The 13,578-nt window shown below is 39.7% G+C and overlaps 1 protein-coding gene and 1 long non-coding RNA gene across 3 annotated transcripts in view; one reads left to right on the top strand and one right to left on the bottom strand.

Annotated features, from left to right (window-relative positions):
- The window catches only part of GRIP2 (glutamate receptor interacting protein 2), a 212,701-nt gene that overhangs the window by 133,413 nt on the left and 65,710 nt on the right, over positions 1-13,578 (top strand). The window lies entirely within an intron of this gene.
- Positions 1,274-13,578, bottom strand: part of LOC140337012 (uncharacterized) — a 14,267-nt gene continuing 1,962 nt past the window's right edge. The window contains exon 2 of the long non-coding RNA XR_011921976.1: positions 1,274-2,970. This is a non-coding gene — a long non-coding RNA (uncharacterized lncRNA). The remainder of the gene's footprint in view (positions 2,971-13,578) is intronic.

Below are 13,578 nucleotides of genomic sequence, written 5' to 3' on the forward strand. Positions count from 1 at the left end.
CTGTTTTATAAATGCTACAAAATATCTGTTCACTCTGATAGAAATCCTTTGCAGTCCTGTTCAATCTGCAGTCTTTCATATGATATTAATAACCCTGCTTTGCTCTTTAAGTGAACTGCAACACACCTTCGCTGTTCTTTATGAAGGTGAGGTAACAATGAATTGTTTTGTAGCTCTGATAGATTTCCAATCATAGTGTAACAACACTGCTCCTCCATAGACACATGACTAAGGTAGTTAGGGACCTTCTCGCGGGCAAACACCCTCCATATGTACCCCCCCCAATAACCAAAAAAAAGATAACTTGCATGCATGATACAAAATGGCCTAACAGCTGTATATTAACAAATCTTGTTATATAATATAATGTAAGATAAAAAAAACTTCATAAAGTATAAAGGAAACAGGTTGCAGGTCCTCGAAGTCCTTCTGCATTTTAACACCATTGATTAGTCATTCATATTGTTTTTCCCAGCCAAAATCCTATCAACTCTGTAACAATATTGATGACCGTCAACTACTCCTGCGATCCATTTTTAAACTTTCTGTAACTATATCACAACTTAGGAAACCCCATACCGAAGATGGCTCCCCACCAACTCCATCACCTTATGGAGCCCCTGAGCACCTCAAACCACCACCCAAAAACTACTGCTCAAACGGGGAGAGAGGGCAGGAAACTTGTAACCTGCTGCCCCCACCTTCGAACCCCACTTCTTATTCATCCCACCTATAATCACTTTTATCCACCCCCATTTTTCCTTAAACTTCCTCTGACCCCCCCCATGCCTAGTCAACCCTATCCTAGCCTCTCTGCCTTATCACCCAGTCATGTTGGCCGTTCTCTTAGCTCCCTCCTCTGGGTGGCACCTGGGCCTTCAGTACAGTTATTGAACATTGTCACCCTAGGACAGGAGATCTGGAAAAATCATAAGGAAACAAATACATAAAAAAAGTCCTGACAACAAATGCAGACATCCCATCTAAGGACCTGTAAGCTGCAGTGTATTGCATTTATCTTTTAGGGTTTAGACACACATGAATTAGTGTCTGGAAGTTGGCCAGGTCGGTAGGCTGCCAACAAGTTGGGTAATTATACAAAACAATATGATTTATATTCAAACTGCAGTGTTTGTAGGTGTAAAGTGTGGAATTGTAATAGAATTGTAACATACCCACTGATTAAACTTTAATTAAACATCAAGACATTTTTATGGATGAAACAGCTGTTGAAATCTCTCAGTATCACCAATTATTTTTTTTTTACTTCCTATTCTTGCTATGGGAGACAGACTAAGATGTAAATTTATATTTCTCTAATACTTAAATCTTTGATGTGTTTGCAATCAGGAAAAGTATTTATTCCATCATAGGCTGCAGTTATGACTAAAGAAACTAGCAAACACCGGTGTGAAAATCAAAATGTTATGCCTGTATAGGTTAGAGGTAAAGGCACATTTCTTTCAGTTTAATTTACAAAAAAATGTTTGGCTATTTTTAAAACAAATTGGACAAATAGCATTTTGCTACACATCATGGCCATAAGTTTGAAAACTTTACACCTTTAAGAGCTTGCTGGGCATTTCATTACAAAGCTTTAGGCATGAATATGAAGTTAGCCCCCCTTCATGGCTATACCATCCCACACAAAGGAACACTTTCCGCAAGATTTTAAAGTGTTCCTGTGGCAATTGATGCTCATTTAGCCTTAAGAACATTTGTGAGGACAGGTACAGATGTTGGATAAATGCCTGGCTTGCATATGGCTTTCCAATTCTTTACCAAAGGTGTTCAGTAGAGTTGGGGTTAGTGCGGAACACTCAAGTTCCTCCACACCAGTGTTTCCCAACCAGGGTTCCTTCAGAAGTTGCTAAGGGTTCCTTGAGCAATGACCAGTTTGCACCTCCCAGGTCAGTGTAAGTGACACCAATGATGTTTTTGGCAATCTGTGACATTCTTCCCAACAGCCAACAATGTAAGAGGAATTTTCCTCACTGACCACCACATTAATATACTGTGATCTGTGGATATAGTAATTATAGAAGGAGTTTCCTGAAGACATGAAAAATATACAAAGGGATCCCCAATGTTAACAACATCAAGAAAGGCTGCTCTATGCTATCCTGGTCACATCATATGTTCATGAAGCTGGCTTTGTGCAGGGTCATAGTCATGCTGAATCACCAAACTGTTACAGCAAATTGTAGGTGTCAAGATTGGAAGTTTATAGTTGTCTAAAATGCATTTGTATTCTGTAGCATTAAGAATAAGATTCCCTTGAAACATCTGAATTCTGTAATTTGGAGATGTGTGCTGATATGTTGGCCAAATCGGTTAGGAAGATAGTCAGATGCCCAAAGACCAAGTATAGTGGTTGAAGTCAATGAAGTCATCAAGTTACAAAATTCCCCAAAATAATCCCTTACAATATTATCAGATCAGACCTTTTATAAGTCCTTGCATAAATAGCAGAACCTCTGGCTGTTTTAACTATTTCCATTTAGATGCTTCCAAACAAAAGCACAAAAACATTTGTATGCCAGGCAAGCCCATATAGATTTAGTGGGTCAAAATCTAATATAGAAGATTGATAACATCTCCACGATCCAAAAGCTTTTCTTCTTCTTCACCCATCGTATGGCTTGATTTTGTGTTTAGGTTGAAGTTCTGTTGTATGGTAATAACAATAAGCTCTACTTGTTCAGGATCTCCAGTAAAGTGCATTTTCCAGAAATCACCTCTCTCGGATGGGTTATCTATGGTTATTGGTGTGAAATTGTTGCAGAAAGTAGAAGCTTTAAGCTGCAGAGTCATCACGTTCGGCACTTAGGATAATGGAAAGGAATTGTGCTGATTCCTGGAGAGCCACGTCTGAATTATGGCCTACTTCCACATCCTTGGAGCCATTCCAGTGTGCCAGGTGTGACTTGCCTTCAGAGATTCCTGGAAATATATGTGAGCACTGCAATGCTTGATAAAACAAAGAGATCCATTGAAATTAGACACTTGAGCAATACAACACACTCAAAAGAAAATCTATTAATGTACTTAGTTAATTCACTGAAAATAATTCAACATAATTTAAAGTCACGTCTAGGCTGGAGGTGGCCATGCCAACATGCATTGAGGAAAGATAGGCTTTGTAACAGTCCATTGGCACCTGTTGTTATTGTATGTTGGGGTTCCATTTTAATTCCATTAGAGAAATAGGTGCCATGGTTACAGGAGGAGCAGACTGCTGACCTCAGTACTGTCCTTCTACTCATGTGCCCTTCAGTCACATGTTGACCATGTTGACCAAGCTGCATCTCTTTATCTGTAGTGGAGAAAAGCGAGGTCAGGACTGGCAGAAAAAAAAATTGACTGGCTGAACAAAACCTGTCAAGTTACAAATATGAACTTTAAGCCGCGTGCTTACCTATAGTTTAGGTTAATTCCCTCAAAAACAAACAAAAAAATCCCGTTTCAGTATTATATATTGGAATCCACTTTCACATTTATTGTGTATTTTTAGATTCTATTTGTTTGTATATTTTGGTTTGCTTCCTATACCTGTGCTGTTGACAGCTAGACATCTTCAGCTCTCATGTCACCTCGCAAGCAACACTGAGGCTGATCCGATGGGACGGGTTACTGACCTGTAGATATTGCTTACAATAAAGCTAAACAGACACATACACGTGATTTCAAGCTCCCGCTAAGCGTGTCACATTGTGTAAGTGTTAAAGAAAATGTTACACAACACAGGAAACAGCAGACAATACACAGAATAGCCCTTCTCTGTTTATTTATAGTTCACAATGGCTGCACTGTGTTGTCAAAGCAATGAAAAACTAAAAACTATTGGAGTTACCGAGTTCTTGTTTGTTAGTTTGTCCACAGTTTTTACCCAATGCAGCACAGTAGCCCAGAGGTTAGCACTTTGGCCTATGCAGTGCTAAGTCCCAGGCTGAAATTTCAAATCATCAAGTACTCTCCACCTATTTCCCTTTAATATCAATCCAGTCTACTCCAATTTACAAAGCTGCCCTGGATTGAAAGGGTTAATGTATACAATGTATTTCATGTCAGCAATAGCCCATCCTCTCCGGGGATTGGAACTGCATAATCTCCTCTGCTTTTTCTGTGTGGCTGCTGGCTGCTTCAAAGGAATGGGCTTAATTAGCAAAAAAACACATCGCTTTTTTATGTTGACATTAATAATAAAAAATTAAGTTTACAGCCCGCGTGTGTTTTAATTGCTGCTTATGAGATCCTCTGTGGATCAGACAAAATCTTGAAAAGAAAAGTTTGAATTTGCTGCTGGAATGTAAATTCTCCAGAGATGAGAGACTACAGGGCTCAGTTTGCACTGTTAAAAGCACCCTCCAGCATTAGCAGGAGCCAAAAGGATGAATAGTAATTAATGTATTAATGTATCGGCCCACTGAAAAGTTTCGGGTGAATAGCAGCTGCCGTCCTACAGCTTCCCACTCAGGTATATGCAGTTATGTACTAGAAGTGCAAATTTAAAAGTGCAATTTCAGTGCTGCTTTTAATATTCGTTGTGTGAATGCATTGCCAAAGCATTCTACTAAATAGTATATGGCAGTTTCCATGGATGCTGGTGCTTTGCGTTAATCCCAAGGCAACATGCCATGTTGGAATTCAAATATCCTGGGGTGCCTATAGGGAATGCATAGAACATGTTGTATTAATGTTTTAATGCAGCATGCAGGGCTGGATTTCCCTAGGGTGCCATGGCCAGTAGGGTTGACAATTAGCACTGTTATGATGGCAGTAATATCATTATAATGAATAAACGTGCTTAACATAAAGCTGTTCTGGGTACAACTATTATAGTTCCCATCAGTGACCCTCTACTATCATCATGACATCATATTGGACCTTTGAAGCTGTTCTGGGTACAACTATTATAGTTCCCATCAGTGACCCTCTACTATCATCATGACATCATATTGGACCTTTGAAGCTGTTCTGGGTACAACTATTATAGTTCCCATCAGTGACCCTCTACTATCATCATGACATCATATTGGACCTTTGAAGCTGTTCTGGGTACAACTATTATAGTTCCCATCAGTGACCCTCTACTATCATCATGACATCATATTGGACCTTTGAGCACACGCTAGATGGCCTAGTACCAATCCACCCTGGCAGCATGCACTTTATGTCTTTGATATAATTGGTTTGCCATTCAAATAAATGGCTTTCCAAACACAGCACATAACTAGACACATGCATCTTCGAACCCACAGTGTCGTAGAGCAAATGAGTCCCTTTACAAACCAAAGCCTGCTTAAATCCTAAAAGCTATTATACCAGGAGAAAACAAATTCTTAATAAAAACCAAGAAAGTTTTTAGGTATAAAATTTATTGTTACATTCCCTCCCTCCTCAATTTGGATTTAATCTTCCTAATCCACTGAATAAACCCTGCAATTTCCATATGTAAATAGCACAGAAGATAAAACATAAGAACATTGTATGCAGCCTGGGCTAATGTGCTTTAGAGATGTTAATTCACGTGTTTCTGACGCTTTCTCATTATGATGTCTGAGTCCTGTCGTTTTATTGTCTGTGGAAAAAATCTGACGCACGCACAACTGCTGCTCTGAAACAAATCTCCCTCTGTTTTCATTTAGATTGTTTTTATGATATCGTTTTTAGCAGAGATTAATGCGTTACCAAAGCCATAGCATGCGGAACATTTCTTAAAGGGAAACAATATCCTTGTTACAGCTTTTAGATCAATGTGAATGTTAGAAAATTAAAGTGAACTTTTCACAAAGGCTGAAGGTCCATTTAAAATCTCTGGGCCCCTCCGCTGTGCAAATCTGTTCTTAGCAGGTGAACAACTTACCTAAAATTAAAAATAAAAATTACACTTACCTTGATTCCCGGTGCCTAGGTAAGGATGATATCACCATCCATCAAGGAAGAGTCCCGTGGAACACAGAGTGGCCGATTTCTTGCATCTTTTTGCAATGCACTGCAGCACTTTGTGAGATTTTATCTGCATTTTATTCCTGCATTTCAGCAATGATGTGTTTTTTTTTTAGGTATTTTTAAGGTATTTCTATTAAAAGTTTGGGACAGGGCCCAAAAGAGTGCATGCACATCTTCCATGGAATGTCAGGTTTATTATAAACTTAGCCATTATTACTCTTCCATACACCAAGTTCATAATTATGATACACATATATGGTGGCAGTCATATTTTCTTAAAAACTTTGCAGGCCCTGCTTTGTTCCTGCGCTGTGCAGTAAAAGTACTTTGATGCTGCATCCTCCCAATGCAAATCTAAGGGTCTGGTAAGACTTGACTGAACTCAGCAGTAAATTCTTACTCGATGATATTTATTTTATTGCTGTCATAACCAATTGCCTTTTTTCATAAAATACTATTTTCATCCTTTTTTCCCCCATCCTAGGGAGCCAGCCATTTTGTGTCTACATGCACTCACTCTAGCATCAACTCCAGAGCGTTGCCCTTAAAGTGACAACAGTGGAGCGTGCCTATGCAGTGTGTGCTGGCATGGCCTGGCAGTCCCCACCAGGGACACCAAGTGACAACGCATGTAGTACACTTGGGAGAAAGCTACAGACACTTGTCCCTTCCCTATAGCAGAAAGTGGCCTGAACAAGGACCTTTGTGGCTGGATCACTGCATAATATTTAATTGAAAGCTGCAGATTTAAAAACAACTTTTGAAATGATTTGTATTGAATTACAATAGCAGTTATTGATATAAACATGAATATTAACAATTGCAGATACAAATATTGTTATTATTAGCTTAAATACAAATTGGCAAGTATTTCTAAAGTTAAAATATTCACAGGAGCCTGTTGATCTTTACAAGTTACCTGTGTGATTTTTTTTTTTCCTGTATTGATTTCATTGAGCCAGCAGAATGCATCAAGGTGAATGTAATTATTTCCCTCCTGAGTAAAGTTAGAAATATTTTAGTGTTTGCGATCTCTGCTGTCTGTTTGCTGCACCTCCCAGTGACCTTCCTGCCACAGAAAGCAAGAAAAAGTTGGAGTAGTCATCTTGTCTCGTTGGTAATATTGTTACTTTTCCCGGGTTTATGCCAAACTCTTGATGTAGCATGTTGGAGATTTTCTCTGTGATTGGTGATTTACCCTGTATATAGCACCATGCAGGGATCCCAGTCACTGTTGGCGTTCGTTTAAGATTTATGTGAGGGTGGGCAGACATCTCCCAACTATAATCACCTGGAGATTATCAGTCTGCATAAAGCTCAACATACACCTTGCAAGCATAGTTTCCTTTAGATCAACCTTGCAGTGCAAATAACTAATTGGATACAAGCTAAATACTTTTTATAAATCAGTCATGTTCTCTATTTTAAAGCAATGCATTACAACCCTGGGCTGCTCACACATCAGTTTATGGTGTCTATTAGATTTTTCTTCACATTTTTCATTTGGATACAAGTTTTTGAGAATGCAAAATCTACTTCAAGCAAGTTAAATATACCTGTCAATTTTTTTGAAAGCATCCAGCTGTACCGTATGATAAGTATTTTTCTGCTTTTGGACTGGAAATAAGTCCTTATTGTATAGAAATCTGCCTGGACAACTTTTACTGTCAGATTGATTTTTTTCTAGACTTCCAGGTAGCTGTACAGGTGTGTTAATTAATAACTATGAGTTCACTAATTATTTCACCTGTGACCCTGTCAAAAGAAAAAAAAATGGAAAAAATACTTTTTAAAAACTAATAAGGGGAGGGGGTGGAAACTGCTTGTGTTTGAAGTATGTAAACTGGAGTATCATCATTGACACCTTGCATTGGGTTGTCACCCATATGTGGGCTGTGACTGTGATGTGGGGCATGTCTATTTGAATTGTAACTGTCCATTCACTAGCCTGTACCTTGTCAGTTAGCATCTGGCCACACCTCCTCCCACCCACTGCTTTCTAGATTGACAGTACTAAACCCGTCCCACTGTGATCTGCAGTGTCTAGGAGGGTAGGGGTGTGGGATGCAACTGTAGAAAGATTTGGATCATTCAAGAAAGGTAAAATTCGATTTTTGTTCATTTTATTAGGCCTGTACATAACATGTTAGATTTGCTTAGGTTGCCATACAAGAACCCTTATTTATATTTTAAGGAGTGCCACATTAGGGCTTATTAAATGGGATTTCTTCCCAATGCCTAAAAACCTGACCTGTTATTGTGCATTTGTTAGGACAGTCTATTTATTGAACAGGCTGTCACTGCACCATGATACAGGTTTTAAGGCACCTACACTAAACAAATGAATTGCATGTTGTAATATTTACAATTTTTTTGTAATTTCAAGAGTTTTTTTTTTTTAAATCATTTTAAATTGACAGCTTTTTTTAAAATCCTGCTTGTAATCTTGCTGGCAAGGTCTTTGTTCATGCACCTGGTATAAGGTGACAACATGCTGTCCCTGTTTCCTAATTGCTCTCTTGTGCTGTAACCCTGTCACTTGTTTCTAGTGGTGATTATAAGCCACTTTACTAAAGCCTATTGCACACAGTTATGGTTTTCACCATGGGCAAGTCAATTTTGAGCAATGATCTGCAGCTGGTGCTGGGGCAAGTGCAACTTTCAGCAAAAAGGCTATACAAGATCAGCAACACAGTGATGCAAGAACAAAATAATCATAGTAATGGTTTAAAACCATCTCCTTCGGCACGCATCACAATACTTATCCACTGGGGAGGCACAAAATATTAACTGTGTCTATTAGAATTAGTTTTTTGTTGCATATTATAGCCCTTTGTAAGTGTACATACCGTATAAATAGGAAAGCAGTGTGGGTGATGCTGTGCAGGGCTGTGCTGCTGTTGTTGATGCAGAGTTCTAATAATAATCTGCAAGCTCTTGAGGCCAGTCTCCATTACCAGGGGGCTCTATTATTGTAAGCTTCTTTTTTTTTTCTCAAGGTGTTTGGAGTGGAGCCCAGAATATTGCAGCAAATATGAAATAAATAGACTTAGTAATGTTATACCTGCCGGTTTCTGAAGTGGGCTTTGCACTCACCAGGCCTCATTTACTAAAATCTGGTTTGATTTATGCCTGTATTGAAGATAAGATTGATTACAATATTTAAAGCCTGGGTCTGGAATAAAACTTTAGAAAATAAAATGAGAGCAAAGTTCTTTATCTTTGTAACATTTATGTGTCAGTGACGTGGATATTACTGTCAACGTCAGGACACTAGGCTAACTTCTCAACTGTCATATGGGGAAGTCGAACCCAGATGGGACAACATAATGGCCTATGAGAAGTTGATCAGCATTCACTCTGATACCCACGATCGATTCATGGCAATCTGGGAACTCTGGATTACATACCGCCATCCTTGCCCTTCCCCAGAGGCGGTGACTAGACTATGACCACACACCCAAACACAGCCTGAACATCATGGTACTTCCTCTCTCATGATAGGTTTCCATTCCGTCCCAAAGCTAGACTCCACCCCCGCACACCATAGTACTTCCTCTCTTATAGGATGGGTTTCCATTTAAGCCTAAATCTAGGTTCTGCCTCTGCACACCATAGTACTTTGTCTCTCTCGTGATAGGTTTCCATTGAAGCCCAGAGCTAGGGCCTGTGCACCCCTACTCCATATATTTTTCCCCTCCTGGGACAGATCATCTTTATACCCCTCCTGGGACAGATCATCTTTATTCCCCTCCTGGGACAGATCATCTTTAAAGCCAGACTGTAGCTTCCATCCCCTATACTCCCTAGTACTACCCCCAAAACTATGATACCATTCTATTAACCCAACACTAGGTTCCACCTTTTCACCACCCCAGCTAGGGCACCAAAAATGTTTTTGGAATACATTGCTCATGTGCCCATTTTTTATGAGCTGTTAGCAGGACCACAGAAATGGTTGGGGAATTTGTACTGAAGAGTTGGCGTTGTCTTCTTACGTCAGGTCAGAAGTATAAACAGATTTGGCATCCATTTTCATGAGCCGATGTTATCCTGGAAGATCTTCCTCCAGTCATTGTTTAGTATTTATTGTCATACACAAGAAAATGAAAAACACCATCATTTATGGCATATTTTTCCTGCCTTTCTGCCAAACTTCATTAAAGTACGAGTAGATTTGTGCCCCGATGTGACAGCACACGGGCTGCTAATTCGTACTGATTTTCTGCTCTTCAGAGTCCATTAAGACAGCCGACAGACGTGTATGGTAAGGATAAGGGCACAAGAGGTTATGACGGACGGAACAAGAGATCTGTGCGAGTACATGAAAGGCTGATTAGAACATTCCAAGTTTAATTTTAGTCTAAAGAAGTTTTTCCGCATAACATTTTGGATGCATCCAATGTTAAAGCTTAAAGGAGAAGTTTCAGCTCTTTACAGGTGAAGAGCGGTCGATCCCTCTGAAAACCAGGTCTAGTCATCCCATCTTCCTTCTTTCTGGCCCAGACTGGACAGCAGGCACAACCATCTTCTTCTTTCTTCTTCCAGCTCCTTTTTTCATCACTTGTCCTTGCCATGCGCAGGCATGGCTATCAAATTCCCCAAAAAGTTCTGCAACATGCTTTAAGGGTTTTTTTTTTTATAGGTACTATGACTTCTCTTCTCACACTTTTTTTAAACATTTACCATTAATTTTTATTCACAACCTCTCAATATATCAACTGTATCATATACAAATATTATTTTCATACATCCAGTTTTTGTTGTTAATGTTTTTCTTCTATCATCATGTATAGTTTTGTTCAGAAGAACACATTTCAAAACCTTCATATGTATTCAAAACACTTATTTAATGTTTAGTACTGCATATTTTGTTGGCACTATATAAATACTATTTAATGATATTAATAATACATGATTTTTAACTCCCATGTGTGCCATTCCTGTCCATGAACACCAGTTTCTGTATCAAACATCTTTTACATATAAAACATTGTTCAAACAAATTATAAAAATATGTGACAGTCTCACTTCACATGCGTTAGCCACACTTTTAATGGAAAAAAATGTGGTGATGGGTCCGCTTTAGGTTTTATCTGCTTACATAAGTGTTTCTCAACCAGGGTTCCTCCAGAGGTTGTTAGGGGATCCTTGAGCAATCTTCAGTTTAAGTGATGCCATTGATCTATATTGGGGTTTGAATTGGTTCTTCCCAATGGCCAGTAATATAAGTGGCATTCTGATCACTAATATACGTTGAGCTGTGGATATAGTAATTATACCCGGGGTTTCCTGAAGACCTGAATGTTATTTCCAGGGTTCCCCCATGTCAACAAGGTGGAGAAACTGGCTTACATGTTCCCTCATCTTCCCCCTCTATATTCGAATTACCTTTTAATTTAAAGCCTTTACATTTTTATTTGGTATATTGTAGACCCGGTGACCTCATCATTGGGTTCCTGTGTTTTTCTATACAGTTAGGAGGGTCATCGCTAATGAGAGAGTCATAGCTACCTGAAAACATCAAAGCAACCTGACTCTGTACTTCTTTAAAGAACCCTCAGCCCTGATGCAAGCTGCAGAACAATTATTCAGATATCAAAATGTCCTAATGAGTGGATGTTGGTCTAGAGGAATGGCCACATTTGCATGCAAATGTAATAGCCACATGTATGATGCTCAGCCTCAACTCTTGAAATACCGACAGTCCAGGAACAGTCAAGCTGGGGGCTAGATGATGCTGGCTCCATATGATTTGCTGCAGCTTCTGAAGCACAATATGAGCAGCTATCAATGTGCAGGTAATTGTGCCTGGAGAAACACTTTTAAGAATTGTGTTGCCAGCTGCAACTTCTTTTATAAGTCTTGCTGCTTTTTCTTTCTCTGTTGCACTTTAATATAATAATAATTATAAGATGGAATGGGGCTGAATGGAAACCCATCCTGAAAGGTCTGTGTAACCAATCATAAGTCTCCATAATGCAAAAAAAAATGCTGATCATTTCTTATATATTTCTTCCTTTTCTTTACCCCCTCACATTACCTGATGTAATGATGTAATATTTTTGTCTGTGCTGGCTTTCTTCATTCTTGGATATAAGAAGGGGGAAAAATTCAGCTTTATTGCCTACCCCATTGGGAATGACTCTCGTGTTTCAAGTCTGGCAGGGAGGTCAAGGCTAAGCATTGGTTCTGCGGCAGGCAGAGTTTAATTTCCGGGAAGCTGGGCTGGCTTTTTATTTGCAGGCGCATATTGCTTTGGAGTTCTTCTTGCATTTCTCTTAAGAAAAATTAATTAAAAAGGTTTACTATGGTAATGATTCAGGCTTCTGGGTGCCAGGGGAGGTCAAGCCTATGGCTGGGTATCAGAGATGTGATTTTACTGCCCTCCTGTGGGCTAATAGCCATATAGCATGGTCATCTCTCAAGGTGAACCAAGAGGACTGCCCTATGGGTGCAGCTCCAAGACTGTCATACTGATCCTGGCTTCTCTATCTAATAAAAACTACCAAAACTAATTAAAAGTCCTCATCTTATTTCATGTATTTTCTGGACTCCAGGATAATAGTTGAATAGAAAAATTAATTTTAGATATAATCAACCAAATTATTTATATTTTTGTTCATTCATTCTTTAGACTACACAACATTTGCACATAGACCAGTCCTGGGTGCAGAACCAAATTTTTCTTTGCTGTAGTTCACCAACATTTACAAGTCTGTCCACTCCCCCAACCTGTGATTGGACAGCAAAGGTAGAAACAACTCACTGATTGGCTCAACTTTCTGCCACTTATTTCTCTCTTACAGTTAGCTTGGTCCTTGTGCTGCTTCTCCATCTCCCAGTTTAAGATTTTACTGAAGAGGGATTGCAGAAGGCTGATATCAGGTCATATTTAGACGCCTGTTTGTGCTCATCTGTGTAAACATCTAATCTGTCTATTATTAGTCCAATAACATCAATGTCTAGGTGAATGTAATGTACATGGGTGGGCTGACCAATTTAACAGGAGCTGAATCTTCTGTTCTACTTGTTCCAGTTTTAAAACTGCATGCAGTGCAATAATACAAGAAATTGTCTTGTCTGTGCAATTTTACGCTTGTATCGAACAGTCTCAGATTGCTTTATGGTATAAGAACCCCTTACAAAGCAATCTGAAGCTTTTTATTGAGATAGTTGCTCTGCTTTATTCCTGCCAGTGACTTCAGTCTGCTGTGAAGTGATATAAAAAATGCCAATTGTAGTCTGCTGAAAGTGGACCTGTCAGAACCTTTACATTCCTGACATCTTTTACTCTTTTGCTCGCGCTCCTCTCTCTCACCCACGCTCTCTCACTCTTGTTCGCTCTCGCCCGCGCTCTATCTTTCTTGCTCTCCTGCTCGGCCCTGTTTCGCTAACCCTCGCCCTCTTTTGCTCCCGCTAACCCTCGCCCTCTTTTGCTCCCGCTAACCCTCGCCCTCTTTCGCTCCCCCTCGCCCTCTTTCGCTCCCCCTCGCCCTCTTTCGCTCCCGCTCCCCCTCTTTCGCTCCCGCTCCCCCTCTTTCGCTCTCGCTCCCCCTCGCCCTCTTTCGCTCCCCCTCGCCCTCTTTCGCTCCCCCTCGCCCTCGCCCTCTTTCGCTCTCGCTC

Source organism: Pyxicephalus adspersus, chromosome 8, assembly GCF_032062135.1.
Source record: "Pyxicephalus adspersus chromosome 8, UCB_Pads_2.0, whole genome shotgun sequence".
NCBI lineage: Eukaryota > Metazoa > Chordata > Amphibia > Anura > Pyxicephalidae > Pyxicephalus > Pyxicephalus adspersus.